Source organism: Triticum urartu, chromosome 3A (assembly GCF_056163025.1).
Source record: "Triticum urartu cultivar PI428250 chromosome 3A, HENAU_Tu73, whole genome shotgun sequence".
In the NCBI taxonomy this organism is placed as follows: Eukaryota; Viridiplantae; Streptophyta; class Magnoliopsida; order Poales; family Poaceae; genus Triticum; species Triticum urartu.
This window is the reverse complement of record NC_141875.1, coordinates 697,732,924-697,749,716: the sequence shown is the minus strand read 5'-3', so window position 1 is coordinate 697,749,716 and position 16,793 is coordinate 697,732,924.

Sequence of the window (16,793 nt, the reverse complement as noted above, 5' to 3'; positions counted from 1 at the left end):
ACGGATGTTCAGCTTTGCTTGCTGTTTGTGGGGATTTTAGATGTCCGGACCACATCGTGAACGTTTGGTGCATGATGTTGAATGAACTAATGTGTCCGGACAACGCGGTGTGGACATTGAGGACGTTTTGATGTACAACATTGGAGTTGCCCTATACTTATTCGAGCTGGCAGAGGAAAGTGCATGTTAAAGAGGCGGGTTCCTTCCTCCCCATTGATTGCTCTGCACCCCAAAGGTCCTTGTTAAACGTTGTATTGTCACGGTATTGTATAAACCGTGTAGTAGAGGATTGCGTGCGTGCGTGCGTGTGTTTGTTGTAAACGTGTTGGGCAAGTTAGGATTGATCTCAATCTAGTCTGTTAGTATTTTGTACCTATGTTGAGATCAATCTACTCCAACAAACCATGTATATCTGATTGGCTTCGGCCTCTATATAACGCGCAGCCGTCCCTGCCTAGGGCATACGCTTTCAGCTATTTTCACATGGTATTAGAGCCAATCTCTTCCTTCACATCTATGTCCATCGCCAGCTCTTCTTCCTCCGCTGCCATGGCTGCTCCCTCCCTCGCTGCTCTCGGTCACACCATCACCGAGAAGCTCACACGCGACAATTTTTTGGTGTGGAAGGCCCAGGTCCTCCCACACATCCGCATCGCTGGTCTGATGGGCCACCTCGACGGTACAACGGCAGAGCCCGACGCCGTTCTGATCGCGGAGACGGAGGTCTCCATGAAGAAGGAGGTCACTTCGACGCCCAACCCTGACCATGGCGTTTGGGTCATGCAGGACCAGCAGGTCCTTGCGTTTCTGCTCGCCTCCCTCTCACGGGAGGTACTTCTTCAGGTCCACGACATCCCGACGGCCACTGGAGTCTGGACATCGATCCTCGCCATGTTCGCGTCGCAGTCCCGTGCGCGGGGTATCCAGCTCCGCACACAGCTCATCAACACCCGCAAGGGCGACCTGTCTGCCACTGCCTACTTCGCCAAGATGAAGGGCCTCGCCGATGAGATGGCGGCGGCTGGGAAACGCCTTGACGAAGACGACCTCGTCTCTCATATCCTCGGTGGGCTGGACTCGGATTACAATCCGTACGTCGCGGCCCTCTCTGCTCGCACGGACCAGACCATCGGTCTCAGCGAGATGTACGCGCTGCTGCTCTCGGCGGAGGCGCGGCTTGACTCCCAGAACAGCACCCACTCCGGCTACTTCGTCAACCTCGCCTCCAAGGGTGGGACTCGTGCCCAGCCTGGTCGCTCCTCTGCTGGCAACAGCGGCGGAGGTGGATCACGCCCAGAAGGTGGGAGTGGTGGCCCTCTCAAGTGCCAGATCTGCAAGAAAGACAGCCATGGTGCATGGAGCTGCGCCAAGCGCTTCGACAAGAGCTTCAACAACAACCAGAAGCACTATGGTGGAGGTGATCGCCATGGTGGAGGTGACCGCCAAGGTGCAGGTGCTCGTTCTGTCAACACAGCTGCTACAACCTCCTATGGCGTAGATACCAATTGGTATCTTGACACCGGAGCCACTAATCACGTGACCGGAGAGTTGGAGAAGCTCCACGTACGTGATCGCTACACCGGGCCGGAACAAATCCACACCGCGAGTGGTCAAGGTATGGAAATTACACATGTTGGTCGTTCGCTTCTTCCCACTCCACATGATCCTCTTAAGTTGAATGATATCCTCCATGTTCCTAGTAGTGCCAAAAGTCTTCTATCTGCACATCAACTTACTAAAGATAATCATGCATATCTTGTCGTTTACCCCGAGTTCGTTTCTGTTAAGGATCAGGCCACGGGGAGAACCATTCTTCACGCTCCGAGTAAGGAGGGGTTGTACCCCTTCACTGACCAACCGGATTCCCATGGACGTCACATGCTTGGAGTTGTCAAGCCATCTACCTCCAGGTGGCACCGACGTCTTGGTCATCCCTCCATACCGGTGGTCCAACAAATTCTTCGTAATCATATCTTCCAGTGTTCAATAAAAGTGATCACCATCTTGTTTGTGATGCGTGTCAAATGGCTAAGAGCCATCAATTACCATACCCTCGTTCGACTAGTGAGTCTCAAGCTCCTTTAGAGCTAATTTTTTCTGATGTATGGGGCCCCGGGCCTCTTTCTGTTGGTAGGCAAAAATATTATGTCAGCTTCATAGATGATTTCAGTAAATTTACTTGGATTTATCTTATCAAAAATAAGTCTGATGTGTTCCAGAAATTTCATATCTTCCAACAACATGTTGAACGTTTATTTGCTCGCAACAATTCTAGCCATGCAAACCGACTGGGGTGGCGAGTATCAAAAGTTGAATCAATTTTTTGAGCGCATTGGCATCACCCATCATGTGTCATGCCCCCATGCCCATCAAAAGAACGGTTCCGCTGAACGCAAGCACAGACATATTGTGGAGGTTGGTCTCTCCCTTCTCGCTCATGCTTCCATGCCTCTCAAATTTTTGGACGAGGCTTTTCTCACAGCGGTTTATCTCATAAACCGTATTCCTAGTCGGGTCATACACAATGAAACTCCCCTAGAACGTCTCTTTGGAACGAAACCCAACTATTCTTTTCTTCGCATTTTTGGTTGTGCGGTTTGGCCTAATTTGCGTCCCTTCAACAAACACAAACTTGAGTTCCGGTCTAAGCAATGTGTATTTCTTGGCTACAGCATCCTTCATAAAGGATACAAGTGTCTTGATGTCTCCGTGGGTCGTGTTTACGTTTCCCGTGATGTTATCTTTGATGAACATGTCTTTCCCTTTGCTGCATTGCATCCAAATGCAGGAGCAGAACTTCGTGCGGAACTTGTTCTTCTTCCATCAACACTTCTTAATCCTTCAAGTCTACTTCATCGGGAGGAAGTTCGTAATGATCAGCTGTCGATTTCCAATACTATTGATGCTAACAGTGTGCAGGAATATGATGAAAACAGTGCAGAAAACAGTTATGATTTTATCCAGGAAACCGGAGCTGGATCCAGTGCCACAGAAAATCCGGGCGGCGCAGATTACGGGGTGGATTTCCCTGCCGGATCGCCCTCGGGATCGCACGTCTCATCGCCTGGACGCGGATCGGTGGCGGGATCCATGCGCCAGCCAGCGGGCGTCGCAACGGGTGCGGGCCACGCGCTGTCCCCCACTCGGGCCGCAGGAGCGGCCCACATTCCCACGGGTGGCGCCTCTTCACTGGTGGACTCGGGCGATTCCTCCCTGGGCCCTGTCCTGTCGCCTGCGACCAGGGACGCTTCGTCGGACGCAGCGGCCGAGGATGCCCACCTGGGAGCTCCTGATTCACCTCAGATCTCTGCTGATTCAGCTGATGTTTCCTCTGAGTCTTCTGCGGTTCAGCGGATCCAGCAGCGCCTACTGCCACCTCCGAATGCTCCACTAACACGAGCTCACACCAGGTCACAAAGTGGTATACACAGACCTAAAGAATATAAGGATGGGTGTATTCGTTGGGCTTCTTTTTGTGCTACGGGTGAACCAGAAAATTTGAAGGAGGCGCTTGATCATCCAAATTGGAAACAAGCCATGAACGAAGAGTACAATGCGTTATTGAAAAATCAAACTTGGCATTTGGTTCCGCCAAGTAAAGGTAAAAATGTTATTGACTGTAAGTGGGTGTATAAAGTCAAGAGGAAGTCTGATGGCAGTATTGACAGGTATAAGGTACGTTTAGTTGCAAAGGGATTTAAGCAACGTTATGGCATTGATTATGAGGATACATTTAGCCCTATAGTTAAGGCTGCTACTATCAGACTCATTCTCTCTATAGCTGTTTCTAGGAGCTGGTGCATGCGACAGTTGGACATGAAGAACGCGTTTTTGCATGGTGTTCTGGAAGAGGAAGTGTTTATGAAGCAACCTCCTGGGTATGAAAATCCAAACGCACCACAGTTTCTTTGCAAACTTGATAAAGCATTGTATGGACTCAAGCAAGCACCCCGTGCATGGTACTCTCGCTTATCATCCAAGCTTCAGTCTCTTGGTTTTCATCCTTCGAAGGCAGATACATCATTATTCTTTTATTGTCGACATGGGGTAACCATTTTTATGCTTATCTATGTTGATGATATAATTGTTACAAGTTCATCATCCAAGGCAATTGAAGCCCTTCTGAAGGACCTTCGCATGGATTTTGCCCTTAAGGATTTAGGGGATCTGCATTACTTTTTGAGTATTGAGGTAACATTTGTCAAAGATGGTATTTTGTTGTCACAAGGAAAATATTTACTAGATTTGCTTAAACGTATGGGTATGAAGGGTTGCAAACCAGTTGCCACACCCCTACCAACATCAGAAAAATTATCTTTTCATGATGGTGAACCTCTTGGAGGGGAGGATTCTACCAAGTACAGAAGTATAGTAGGCGCCTTGCAGTATTTGACTTTGACTAGACCAGATATTTCTTTCTCGGTGAACAAAGTTTGTCAGTTCTTGCATGCTCCTACTATTGTATATTGGACAGCTGTCAAACGTATTATTCATTACTTGGAGGGGACACCCAGTCATGGGCTTAGAATTGGGAAGTCAGATTCTATGTTGGTAAGTGCCTTTTCAGATGCAGACTGGGCAGGATGCCCTGATGATAGAAGATCCACTGGTGGTTTTGCAGTGTTTCTTGAAAGTAACTTGGTGTCTTGGCACGCTCGGAAACAGGCCACTGTGTCACGTTCAAGTACAGAAGCTGAATATAAAGCACTTGCTAATGCCACTGCTGAAATTATTTGGGTTCATAACCTTTTGACAGAGTTGGGTGTTAGTCATCCAAAGTCAGCTTCTTTATGGTGTGATAATCTAGGTGCCACTTATTTGTCTGCAAATCCTATATTTCATGCTCGGACAAAGCATATTGAAATTGACTATCACTTTGTTCGAGAGAGGATAGCAAACAAGTTGTTAAATATCAGGTTCATACCGACTGGTGATCAAGTGGCAGATGGGTTTACTAAACCTCTTACAGTACGTCAGCTGGAGGTTTTTCGGCGCCATCTCAACTTAGATAAGTTGTGATTGAGGGGGAGTGTTAAACGTTGTATTGTCACGGTATTGTATAAACCATGTAGTAGAGGATTGCGTGCGTGCATGTGTTTGTTGTAAACGTGTTGGGCAAGTTAGAATTGATCTCAATCTAGTCTTATAGTATTTTGTACCTACGTTGAGATCAATCTACTCCAACAAACCATGTATATCTGATTGGCTTCAGCCTCTATATAACGCGCACCCTTCCCTGCCTAGGGCATACGCTTAGAGCTATTTTCACAGTCCTAGCAATGGAGGGACCAGGGTAGTGCACGCAGATACCGGCCGGGACAGACAGACAGCGAGGGCTCACTCTACTCGCTCTCACATTACCCTACCAACACAAGACGGACCCATGATCACCAACGACGCCATGTGTAAGTGTAACGCAGTAGCTGCTCGGTACGTTAATGATGACATCATGCGTGCCAGGCCCTCGCGTTAGATCTGGGAGACGGTGGCGCTTCACCGCCACGCCGATCCTCCGTAGTCTGTGATGGATTATGGATGAGTTTAGACCCATATAAGACAATAATTCCTAGTTAATCTCTAAGGCCCATGCATGTGTATGTCAAGTGGTGGGAAGTGTGGAATGTTTAGTCCCATACTGCTATAGTAAGAAGAGTGAGACCTCTTTATAAGGGCTGCTCTACCACTTTCTATTGGGAGCTTGGGAATAGAAGCTTATTTGTGCCGCTCATGAATGGTTAATTAATTGTTAATTAATTAACGAGTCGCTTACGGAAGCGCTGTCCGAGATGTTGGACCGTGGGTTGTCCGTGGACTCGGTTGTGGGCCTAGCCCTGGCCCATTTACCTGACGGTGCTGCTTCTGGCGATCCCATCCCGACGACCGCATGCACGGTTGGTCGGGAGAGCAGGTGCCTCCGGAACCCTGTCGTTCGAGATCCTGCTCGGGAGAACGGCAATAAGGTTTTTGGGGAGCGTCTCAACGCGACTGCTCCCGATCCATCCCTGTCTTCGTCTGCCTCTGCTTCCACTACTTCCCCTGCATCGACCCCATGGCTGACAATGCCGCCGCCAAGAAGAAGGCCTCGGCCGATGCCGAGGCTGCCGATGTCGCCGCCGTGTTGGCCTGGCCAAACAGGGTATGACCCGTTCATCCCCTATTTGCACGTTCATGTGCTAGCCGTATATATGCTGTTCATAGATGTTTCGGTTCTATGTACTGTACATGCTCACATGCTTATGTATCGATACGAGATGCATACTGTATTTGCCATGCTTACTGTTTACTAGTGGATTAGGTTAGTCAGAAAAGTGCTAATATTTCCAACAATGCAAAAACCTTATTTTAGGCACTTTTCAACTCATGGCTTCGCCGCTACTCTAAAATCGGAAAAGTTTACGGGAACTTATTTTAAGCGTTGGCAGACGAGGACCACCTTGTGGCTCACAGCAATGAACGTGTTCTGGGTTGGCGTTGTGTCTCCCACGGTAACGATTGCTCCTGAACAGGAGAATGTGTTTAGGGAGGCAACCACCATCTTTCTAGGAGCCGTTCTTACTGTGATCAGAGACAAGTTTGTGGACACATATCTCCATATGCGCGTTGCCAAGAATTTGGGGGATGCGCTCGAAGCTAAATTTGGCGCAACCGATACTGAAAGCGAGTTGTATGCTATAGAGCAGTTCCATAATTACAAAATGGTTGATAACCGTTTTGTATTGGACCAGGCCCATGAGATACAATGCATCGCTAAGGAGCTGGAGCTCCTGAAGTGTGAGTTACCGGACAAGTTTGTCGCGGGTTGCATTATTGTAAAACTCCCTCCTGGATGGAGGAACTTTGCTACTTCTCTCAAGCACTTGAGACGTGAATTCTCTGTTGGGGATGTCATTGGTCATCTAAGTGTTGAGCAAAACTTGAGAGCAAAGGAGTCACATGTGAAAGGGACAGAGTGTTCTTCTAGCGCCAATGTGGTGCGGAAGAACTTCCACAAGTTCAAGGGAAAGAACTTTGTCCAGCAGAATACTACCTTTAAGAAGAAGGGTAAGAAGAAAGACAAAAAGAGAGATGGCTGCTCTACTTGTGGTTCAGAGGAACATTGGGCAAACAAGTGCCCAAACAAGTACCAGAAGCTAGCACAAGACTCCAAGTATGTGAATGTCACTCTGAGCAACAATGATGCGGCATCTGGGTATGGTAATCTGTTTACCATACTTTCAGTTTGTTAGTCCACCAATTGGTGGGTTGACACTGGGGCCAATATTCATGTGTGTGTGCTGATGTGTCTTTGTTTTCTTCTTACCAGGTCGCACGAGATTGTTCCGTCCTGATGGGGAATGGCTCGCATGCTTCTGTTCATGGTGTTAGCACGGTAGATCTGAAGTTTACTTCGGGAAAGATCGTACAACTGAAGAACGTGCAGCATGTCCCCGCCATCAAGAAGAATCTTATTAGTGGCTCCCTTCTATGTAAAGAAGGGTCTAAGTTAGTATTTGAGTCTAACAAAGTAGTCGTATCTCGTAATGGACTATTTGTTGGAAAATGATATGATTGTGGTGGTTTGTTCCGCCTTTCCCTGAAGGAATTCTGTAATAAAGTTGTGAACCAAATTCATTCTAATGTGAACGAATGTGAGGTTTGGCATTCATGTCTTTGTCACATAAATTTAGATTGTATGACGCGGCTAGCTAAGATGAATCTAATCCCGAGTTTCACTTTATCCTAAGGCTCTAAGTGACATGCGTGTGTGCAAGCAAAGCAACCTCGTAAGCTCACAAGCCTGCGAAGGAGAGACACCTGGCACCACTAGAGCTCATACATTCAGATCTCTATTAGATAAATGGTGTGTTGACTAAAGGTGGAAAGAAATACTTCATGACTTTGATTGATGATTCCACTAGATTCTGTTATGTGTATTTGTTAAATACAAAGGATGAGGCTCTACACTATTTTAAAATCTATAAGGCTGAAGTTGAGAACCAACTTGAGAAGAAAATAAAACGAGTCCGGTCTGACTGTGGTGGCAAGTACTTTTCTAGTGAGTTCGATTTATTCTGTGTGGAACATGGTATTATTCATGAGAGGACGCCTCCCTATTCACACCGATCAAACAGGGTTGCCGAACAGAAAAACCGTACTCTAACTGATTTGGCTTATGCCATGTTAGATACATCGGGTTTATCCAAGGCATGGTGGGGGAGGCTATATTGACATCATGTCATGTCCTGAATAAAGTTCCCGCAAAGGATAATGAGACTACTCCCTATGAGCAATGGGAAAAGAAAAGAACTACACTCTCTTAATTGCGCACTTGGGGTTGTTTGGCAAAAGTCAATGTGTCGATCCCCAAAAAGCGTAAGCTTGGTCCGGAGACCGTGGACTGCGTTAATTTGGGCTACGCTAAGAATAGCGTTGGCTAGATTTCTAGTAGTGAATTCTGAGGTACCTGACCAGAAGGTCGGTACAATTATAGAGTCTAAGGATGCTAAATTCTTTGAGGATATTTTCCCCATGAGAGATATGCAAAGCACTTCTAGACTGGAATCTGATGAGACTCCTGAACCTGCCATTCCGACGGAATACTATGAACACAAAAGTGATGAAAGTTCTGTTGGGGAACGTAGCAGAAATTCAAAATTTTCCTACGTGTCACCAAGATCTATCTATGGAGAGACCAGCAACAAGGGGAAGGAGAGTGCATCTACATACCCTTGTAGATCGCTAAGCGGAAGCATTCAAGAGAACGGGGTTGAAGGAGTCGTACTCGTCGTGATCCAAATCACCGGAGATCCTAGTGCCGAACGGACGGCACCTCCGCGTTCAACACACGTACAGCCCGACGACGTCTCCCATGCCTTGATCCAGCAAGGAGAGAGGGAGAGGTTGAGGAAGACTCCATCCAGCAGCAGCACAACGGCGTGGTGGTGGTGGAGGAGCGCGGTACTCCAGCAGGGCTTCGCCAAGCACTACGAGAGACGAGGAGGGAGAGAGGTAGGGCTGCGCCTTGGGAGAGAGAGACTCGTGTATTAGGCAGCCCCAAAACCTCCACTATATATAGGGGCAAGGGGGAGGGGAGGCGCCCTAGGGTTTCCCCTAGGGGGGGCGGCCAGGGCAGATGGGATCTCCCCTTTGGGTGACTTGGCCCCCAAGCCAGGAGGTGGGAACCCTAGATGGGGTGCCCCAAACCCCCTGGTCACGTGGGAATAGGTGAGGGGGGCGCACAGCCCCTTAGTGGGCTGGTTTGCCCCCTTCCCTTGGCCCATGAAGCCCCCCAACACTTGCCGGGGCTCCCGAAACACCTTTCGGTCATGCTGGTCATCACCCGGTACCTCCAGAACACTCCCGGACTCCAAAACCCTTCGTCCAATATATCAATCTTTACCTCCGGACCATTCCAGAACTCCTCGTGATGTCCGGGATCTCATCCGGGACTCCGAACAACATTCGGTAACCGCGTACATACTTTCCCTATAACCCTAGCGTCATCGAACCTTAAGTGTGTAGACCCTACGGGTTCGGGAACCATGTAGACATGACCGAGACAACTCTCCGGCCAATAACCAACAGCGGGATCTGGATACCCATGTTGGCTCCCACATGTTCCACGATGATCTCATCAGATGAACCACGATGTCGAGGATTCGATCAATCCCGTATACAATTCCCTTTGTCCTGCGGTATTGTACTTGCCCGAGATTCGATCGTCGGTATCTCGATACCTTGTTCAATCTCGTTACCGGCAAGTCTCTTTACTCGTTCCGTAACACATCATCCCGTGATCAACTCCTTGGTCACATTGTGCACATTATGATGATGTCCTACCGAGTGGGCCCAGAGATACCTCTCCGTCACACGGAGTGACAAATCCCAGTCTCGATTCGTGCCAACCCAACAGACACTTTCGGAGATACCCGTAGTACACCTTTATAGCCACCCAGTTACGTTGTGACGTTTGGTACACCCAAAGTATTCCTACGGTATCCGGGAGTTGCACAATCTCATGGTCTAAGGAAATGATACTTGACATTAGAAAAGCTTTAGCATACGAACTACACGATCTTGTGCTAGGCTTAGGATTGGGTCTTGTCCATCACATCATTCTCCTAATGATGTGATCCCGTTATCAACGACATCCAATGTCCATGGTTAGGAAACCGTAACCATCTATTGATCAATGAGCTAGTCAACTAGAGGCTTACTAGGGACATGGTGTTGTCTATGTATCCACACATGTATCTGAGTTTCCTATCAATACAATTCTAGCATGGATAATAAACGATTATCATGAACAAGGAAATATAATAATAATCAATTTATTATTGCCTCTAGGGCATATTTCCAACAAGTTCCACTGAGGATGAGAGGAAGCTCCTGTTAGGAGCAAGAGATAAAGGACTGCAAAGTCTTTTGGTGATGATTTCCTCGTGTACCTCGTGGATGATGACACTCCCAGTTTCATTTCAGAAGCTTATGCATCTCCGGATGCTGACTACTAGAAGGATGCGGTCCGTAGCGAGATGGATTCCATCATGGCTAACGGGACATGGGAGATCACTGGTCGTCCTTATGGTTGCCAGTCGTTGGGATGTATGTGGGTGTTCAAGAGGAAGCTTAGGCCCGATGGCACTGTTAAGAAGTACAAGGCTAGGCTTGTGGCAAGGGTTATACCCAGAAAGAAGAAGAGGATTTCTTTGATACTTACTCACCTGTGGCTAGACTGACAACCATTCGAGTGTTACTCACTTTGGCTGCCTCGCATGGTCTTCTCGTTCATCAGATGGACGTTAAGATGGCTTTCCTTAATGGAGAGCTATATGAGGAAATTTACATGCAACAGCCAGATGGCTTTATAGTAAATGGTCAGGAAAGAAAGGTGTGTAAGCTAGTGAAATCTTTGTATGGCCTGAAACAAGCGCCTAAGCAATGGAATGAGAAGTTTAATACAATTTTGGCATCTGTTGGCTTTGTTGTTAACAAAGCTGACAAATGTGTATACTATCGCTACGGTGGGGGCGAAGGAGTTATAATGTGTCTGTATGTCGATGACATACTGATATTCGGGACCCAGCTCAAAGTAATTGAGGAGGTCAAGGCCTTTCTATCTCATAATTTTAAGATGAAAGACCTGGGTGTGGCTGATGTTATCTTGAACATCAAGGTACTAAGAAATACTGAGGGTGGAATTACACTTTTGCAATCCCACTATGTTGACAAGATTTTGAGCCGTTTTGGATATTTGGACTGCAAACCTTCTGCAACACCATATGATCCTAGCGTGTGGATTCGAAAGTTCCAAGGCACGGGTGTAGATCAATTGAGATATTATCAAGTGGTTGGTTCACTCATGTACCTAGCTTGTGCTACTCGCCCTGACATCTCATTTGTTGTGTGCAAACTGAGTCGGTTTGTTTCCAATCCGGGAGATGTGCATTGGCATTCTGTTGAGCGAGTGAAGCACTATTTGCAAGGCACTGTGAATTACGAGATTCACTATTCTGGGTACCCGATGGTACTTGAGGGGTATAGTGATTCTAACTGGATATCTGATGTTGATGAGATGAAAGCCACAAGTGGATATGTCTTCACACTTGGTGGTGGTGCTGTTTCCTGGAAGTCTTGCAAGCAGACGATCTTAACCAGATCAACTATGGAAGCAGAACTCATAGCATTAGACACATCATGCGTCGAAGCAGAATGGCTTCGAGAGCTTTTGATGGATTTGCCGGTGGTTGATAAACCAGTCCCGGCTGTCCTTATGAACTGTGACAATCAAACAGTGATTGCCAAGGCTAAGAGTTTAAAGGACAACTTGAAATCCACAAAGCACATAAGAAGAAGATTAAAATCAATCAGAAAATCAAGAAACTCCGGAGTGATAGCGTTGCATTATATCCAGATGGCTAAGAATCTGGCAGACCCTTTTACGAAAGGGCTATCACGGATTGTGATAGAAAATGCATCGAGGGAGATGGGTATGAGACCCGCGTAACTTGCCATGGGGGTAACCCAACCTATGTGATCGGAGATCCCGTGAATTAGGACCTGGGAAAACAATCCAACGGTCAACTGAGGAGAGTATCCTTAATTAACCCCCCACTCCGTTGGAGATGCAATAATACTCTCAATTTTGTAAGGCAGGCTGACTTTTGTCTTAATGTGTTCCAAAACTTATGTAAGCAAGATGCTAACCTACAGAGTATTCTTTGGAGGAACACACCTATGTGAGCCCGACTACTGGTCACAGTCTATGAGATTGGGTGATCTCTAGGAAGCTCATGAGAAGGTACGGAGTATTACTAATAAGCTTCACCCGTGGGGTTTAGCCTTCAGCAGCCACGTATCAGCGACAATAGGCGAAACTTCTACACGCCAAACTGACAATTCAAGTCATAGTCCATTGTTCAGTTGTGAAGAAGTCTAATCCTATTGCTCTAGGTGGAAGTTCAACTTAACAGTCTCCACTAAAAATTCCGGTATATTAAACATTGTTTGGAACAGTTGACAAACTTATGTGCCTCGAGATCTCGTGGGGGATTGATGGATTAGGGATGGGCTTAGGCCCATATAAGACAATAATCCCTAGTTAATCTCTAAGGCCCATGCATGTGTACGGCAAGTGTTGGGAAGTGTGGGATGTTTAGTCCCATACTGCTACAGTAAGAAGAGTGAGACCTCTTTATAAGGGTTGCTATACCACTTGCTATTGAGAGCTTGGGAATAGGAGATGTACACGCGCGCTCCTCCTCCGCCGCCCGCCTCGCCTCGTCATGACGCGCGCGCACCGCGGGTTGCGGGTTGCGGGAATGAGCCGAGCCGAAGCTTATTTTGCCGCTCAGGAATGGTTAATTAATTGTTAATTAATTAACGAGTCGCTTACGGAAGCGCCACTCTCCGAGACGTTGGACCGTGGGCTGTTCGTGGACTCGGTCGTGGGCCTGGCCCAGGCCCATTTACCTGACGGCCTCTGGTACAGCCCTAGCCATCATCTACTGTTCCTCTCTCTATGCTGCTTCTGGCAATCCCATCCCGACGACAGGTGCCTCCGGAACCTTGTCGTTCGAGATCCTGCCCGGGAGAATGGCAATAAGGATTTTGGCGAGTGTCTCGACGCGACTGCTCCCGATCCGTCCCCGTCTTCGTCCGCCTCTGCTTCCACTACTTCCCCTGCATCAAACCCATGGCTGACGATGCCGCCGCCAAGAAGAAGGCCTCGGCCGATGCCGAGGCTGCCGATGCCGCCGCCGCGTTGGCCTGGCCAACCGGAGGGTATGACTCGTGCATCCCCTATTTGCTCGTTCATGTGCTAGCTGTATATATGATGTTCATAGATGTTTCTGTTCTATGTACGGTACGTGCTCACATGCTTATGTATCGGTATGAGATGCATACCGTATTTGTCATGCTTACTGTTTACTCGTGGATTAGATTAGTCCGAAAAGTGCTAATATTTCCAATAGTCTGTAGCCTGCTCACCGCGCGCACTCCACACAAACACATCGTACTAGTACGTGCAGAGGCCACCGCGAAAATGCTAGATCAACGGGCTCGTTACGGAGTATTACAGGCCATTGCCTTAATTCTCTTCCCCACCCCCCCCCCTAATTTCCAGGTGAGTGGGGCCCGTCTCATCCCTTTAAACCAATCATAATGTGCCAAATCTCAACCACTCCGTAAAACCCCTGTAAAAATCTGTGAATGTATCATTACTCGAGGCCACCATGTGGTGCGCCATGCATGGCGGCCCACCTGCAACCTCACTGCTAGTCGACGGCGGGGCAGTGCGGCGGGGCCGAGTGAGGAAGAAGATGGGGCTGGGGAAGGAAAGTGAAATGGCTGTTGGTGCGCGATTGGCGTTTTTACTTCTCGTGTAGGTGAAGATGTATATTTGCATCACAAGGTATTGTATTTTACATCTCCAGGAGGTGGAGATGTAAAAAAAAAATTGCATCTACATCATATGTTGGAGAGGAGGTTTTGAGTCTCGAAGATGCAAAAATTAGTTATTTTTACATCTACATTTTCTATTGAAGATGCTCTTAGCCCTTAACAGAGAGGACCGAATGACCCCGGGTTCAGGAAAGCTGAACCCAGGACAAATAATAAACTGATGGCAAAGGTCATATTTAGATTGTAAAGAAAAGTCAATAAAAGGGTACATATGCACATATTTATAAAAAATAGAAAACATATGTATGTATTCAAATCTTTTTATATGGTGCATTAATTTGTTTCAAAAGTTAAACTTTTCTATTTTGACTAGAAAAAACAAAAAACTACGATGTAGATGTTATTTGTTTTTAACATATTGTTTTACTGTAGATATTATTTCTTTTCTATAAACTTGGTCAAATATAGAGGAATTTAGTTTTTAATACACATTATAAATAGGGAATGGATGACGTAATACTTTAATCTTTTTAGTAGAGATTGTGGGGCATGTTACGGGCAAGCTAACTCTCCAGCTATGAGGGTGCCATTAGTTATATGTTTAAATCAGGCACTCAGAGAAAATATGTTGTAACTCGACACGTAGTGTTTATCCAGGTCCGGGCCTTTATCCTGGAGATAATACCCTACTCCTTCTTTGATTGGATTAATGTGTGGCAACTGAGGGGGTTGCAATGGAGGTTGAAGTGATTCAATCGAGACTAAGATGAAGAATGTAATGAGCCTCAAAGTACCCTCTGGCCTCACCTTATAAAGGAGGACGAGGCCTAGGGTTACATGAGTTGCTGCCTACCTAGAGCCACAATCGGACTAGGACTCCTCAACTTGCTCGTCAAAATGATGACCTAATGAGCTAATGCAAAATCAAGAAATTGTTACACACCCGATGCCTCCTAATTCTAATATGCGGCACCCATATGCATGCACTCTCACAGAGACTAGGATTACCACCCAAATCCACAAGACAAGTTGTGGAAGCTTGTGTGTTGCTCGTGAGGAGTACATTCACGAGTTCGCTGATTTATACTCCGAGTTTTGTCCTAGCTAGATGATAAATTATGGTAGGTAGTCATCAATGATTGTATTCATCTTTTCCATTGTTGTCTCAAGAGTCCACAAAGGGTATGGAAGATCAGGTTTAGTTTTCTAATTATCATTATTTTAGTGTGAATTGTTTTGACTGGAAACAATTTCAGCGTCATTTTAATGGAGAAGCTCTAGGATGGCGAAAGTGTAAGACTCGGTGGCCCATCTGGTTATGTGTCTGTTGGATTACATGTCAAATTCAAACTAATTTCAAATTGTAATTGAAATTTATAAATAGAAAAATGAAGTTTTTTTTATCTTGGTCATTCAGACTGAACATGAGTCTTAGCACAAATAAAATTTAAAACTCTGGTACTGATCATGTACAACTTAAAAAAAATCTTATGCACCAACTGCCCAGGTATCTTATTTTTTACCTATTGATTCAAGCCACAAAAATCACACAAACCACTAGCGGAGATTATTTCTTGCCTAGTTGTTGCTGAGGAGATGCCCCCTATTCATGGTGAAGTCGGAGATAAGATGGTGTTTGTTCGGCAGGCACTCCTTGACAGCTTCGTCGACGTAACGTTATAGTCCTCACCACCTGCGACCTCTTGCATCACGTTTGTCCAGTGAAATAGTAGGCTAGCAGTGGCCATGTTGACCATGCCAAAATTGTGACGCCTCCGAAGAACCTCTTCTCTGTGAGTACAAGATTGTCTATAAGAACATAAATTAGTGTGTGTTTATTATGCTTGCAACTATTTTTTGGGGGATCTAAAAAAACTATTTCTTTGGGAACCATGCATACAAATAAAAAGGGTGTGCTTATACATAGTTTAAAATGTGATATTGTATAGTAATTACATTGCCCGTGCTCTTTTTTGCTTTGCAGGTTTTCTAAAGTTTGCCAATAAAAGTGTTCAAAGAAGTTGGAAGCTTCAGTAGAGTGACTATTCCAGCAGCAATGCAATTTGCCATTGCTTCTAGTCACCTCGCAAAAAAAAATTAGTCACCCACTATATCCTGAGTTCAGAAAAATGCTGCTGCAAAGGCTGCTCGCTAGACATCTAGATTTTCTTGTTCCTTTCTTTTGCAAAACACAACAATAGCAAGACGCAACGAATGGATCCCTAAACTATTTCACGGGCTCGAACTAGCCCCCTGAGGGAGTCCTGAATTAGGGGGTGTCCGGATGGCCGGACTATAACCTTTGGCCGGACTCCTGGACTATGAAGATACAAGATTGAAGACTTTGTCCCGTGTCCGGATGGGACTTTCCTTAGCGTGGAAGGCAAGCTTGGCGATACGGATATGATCTCCTCCCATTGTAACCGATTCTGTGTAACCCTATCCCTCTCCGGTGTCTATATAAACCGGAGGGTTTTGGTCCGTAGAACGAAAACCAATCATACCATAGGCTAGCTTCTAGGGATTAGCCTCTAAGATCTCGTGGTAGATCTACTCTTGTACTACCCATATCATCAATATTAATCAAGCGGGAGTAAGGTTTTACCTCCATCAAGAGGGCCCGAACCTGGGTAAAAACATCGTGTCCCTTGTCTCCTGTTACCATCCGCCTAGACGCACAGTTCGGGACCCCCTACCCGAGATCCGCCGGTTTTGACACCGACATTGGTGCTTTCATTGAGAGTTCCTCTGTGTCGTCACTTTTAGGCCCGATGGTTCGTCCGATCATCAACAGTGATGCGGTTCAGGGTGAGACTTTTCTCCCCGGACAGATCTTCGTATTCGGCGGCTTTGCACTACGGGCCAATTCGCTTGGCCATATGGAGCAGATCGAAATCTACGCCCCTGGC